We start from the raw sequence: 2538 nt of genomic DNA, 5'->3' as shown, positions 1-2538 counted from the left end.
CACAGGTGTACATGAGTTTCCAATCCTGAACCCCCCTCCCACCTCCCATCCCATATCATCTCTCTGGATCATCCCCGTGCACCAGCCCTGAGCATCCTGTATCCTGTATCGAACCTAGACTGGTGATTCATTTCTTACATGATAGTATACATGTTTCAGTGCCATTCTCCCACATCATCCCACCCTCTCCCTCACCCTCTGAGTCCAAAAGTCCATTTTATACATCTGTGTCTCTTTTGCTGTCTCGCATACAGGGTCATCATTACCATCTTTCTAAATTCCATATATATATGTTAGTATACTGTATTGGTGTTTTTCTTTGTGGCTTACTTCACTCTGTATAATTGGCTCCAGTTTCATCCATCTCATTAGAACTGATTCAAATGTATTCTTTTTAATGGCTGAGCAATACTCCATTGTGTATATGTACTGCAGCTTTCTTATCCATTCATCTGCTGATGGACATCTAGTTTTTTTCCATGTCCTGGCTATTATAAACAGTGCTGCGATGAACATTGGGGTACATTTGTCTCTTTCAATTCTGGTTTCCTCAGTGTGTATGCCCAGCAGTGGGATTGCTGGGTCATAAGGCAGTTCTATTTGCAATTTTTTAAGGAATCTCCACACTGTTTTCCATAGTGGCTGGACTAGTTTGCATTCCCACCAACAGTGTAGGAGGGTTCCCTTTTCTCCACACCTTCTCCAGCATTTATTGCTTGTAGACTTTTGGACTGCAGCCATTCTGACTGGTGTGAAATGGTACCTCATTGTGGTCTTGATTTGCATTTCTCTGATAATGAGTGATGTTGAGCATCTTTTCATGTGTTTGTTAGCCATCTGTATGTCTTCTTTGGAGAAATGTCTATTTAGTTCTTTGGCCCATTTTTTGATTGGGTCGTTTATTTTTCTGGAATTGAACTGTATAAGTTGCTTATATATTTTTGAGATTAGTTGTTTGTCAGTTGCTTCATTCACTATTATTTTCTCCCATTCCGAAGGCTGTCTTTACACCTTGCTTATAGTTTCCTTTGTTGTGCAGAAGCTTTTAATTTTAATTAGATCCCATTTGTTTATTTTTGCTTTTATCTCCAGTATTCTGGGAAGTGGATCATAGAGGATCCTGCTGTGATTTATGTCGGAGAGTGTTTTGCCTCTGTTCTCCTCTAGGAGTTTTATAGTTTCTGGTCTTGCATTTAGATCTTTAATCCATTTTGAGTTTATTTTTGTGTGTGGTGTTAGAAAGTGATCTAGTTTCATTCCTTTACAAGTGGTTGACCAGTTTTCCCAGCACCACTTGTTAAAGAGATTGTCTTTACTCCATTGTATATTCTTGCCTCCTTTGTCGAAGATAAGGTGTCCATAGGTGTGTGGATTTATCTCTGGGCTTTCCATTTTGTTCCATTGATCTATATTTCTGTCTTTGTGCCAGTACCATACTAAATATGGAACGCTTCACGAATTTGCGTGTCATCCTTGCGCAGGGGCCATGCTAATCTTCTCTATATTGTTCCAATTTTAGCATATCTGCTGCTGAAGCAAGCACTATTAAACGATTTTTAAAGGTGTTTCTGACAAAGTTCTGACTTTGTATTTTCATTTATATATTCAGAAGTTATTAAGAGCCCCCTTTGGAAATAACAGAGTGAACAGTGCTGACAGAACTCTACTGCAGTGAGGTCTGGATCCATTTCTGTTCCCACCAAAAGGAATTGACTCAGTTAATACAACAGATTTTACTAAACACCAGCTGTACACCTGATCCTGAGATATCAGGGACCAGAACCATAGTCTTTGCCTTCAAAACAATTCATGTTCTTGAAGAACAACAAAGAAATAATGTGGAGATGACACAGGGTGGGAATTTAATCCAGCCAGAATGTTTCAGGTCACAGATGTTTCTGAAGCCTTCCTGAGAGATATCACACCTAAGCAAGCTCTAGAAGAGTCACTAGGTACTAATCATTCAGATGAGGAACTGAAGGGATGGAAACACTAATGGACTGACAGGGCAAAAGCAGAGACAGGAGGAGAAGCTTAGATGTCTGAATTCCTCACCTTAAAGAAAGATGATAGAGGATTAGTGAGAAAGCTTCTCTTTTGCTTCTCCATTTGATCTCTCTTCCAAATCTCTTGTTGCTTACAAAGTAGACATAAGCCTTGCTTGAGGTTTAGGAAAGTGTCACTCCCAAGTAAAACTGAGGAAAAGCAGAAATAGTGGTAGCCTAAGGCAGAAGAAAAAATAGGAAGAGAAGAATCCCTCTGTGTATTAATAAAAATCAAGTGCTGTGAAATCCTGCAGGATTAAGGATTTCAGAGACTTGAATAGATCATCAAGAGTTGAGATATATAAGAATAATACCTGGAATTTATAGAGCACATTGACTTCCAAAGTACATCTCCATCTATCTTCCTGCTCTCCTTCTGGCTGTGAGCAAGGAGCACAGGGCCTGCTGAAGGGAGAACTCAAATATTTTTCTGAGTTTGTGCCAGGATACAACCTTCAGTGACCCTTTAGGCCCCTCTGCTACCCTTGGAACA

The 2538-nt window shown here is 39.8% G+C and overlaps 1 non-coding gene across 1 annotated transcript; it reads right to left on the bottom strand.

The window, feature by feature from the left end:
- Positions 1–1436: 1436 nt before the first annotated feature.
- On the bottom strand, positions 1437–1539 carry LOC128044121 (U6 spliceosomal RNA). The gene has a single exon (XR_008199089.1). It is a non-coding gene; the product is annotated as a U6 spliceosomal RNA (small nuclear RNA).
- Positions 1540–2538: the final 999 nt, after the last annotated feature.

This window comes from Budorcas taxicolor, chromosome 2, assembly GCF_023091745.1.
Source record: "Budorcas taxicolor isolate Tak-1 chromosome 2, Takin1.1, whole genome shotgun sequence".
NCBI lineage: Eukaryota > Metazoa > Chordata > Mammalia > Artiodactyla > Bovidae > Budorcas > Budorcas taxicolor.
This window is presented reverse-complemented; position numbering and strand designations above follow the sequence as displayed.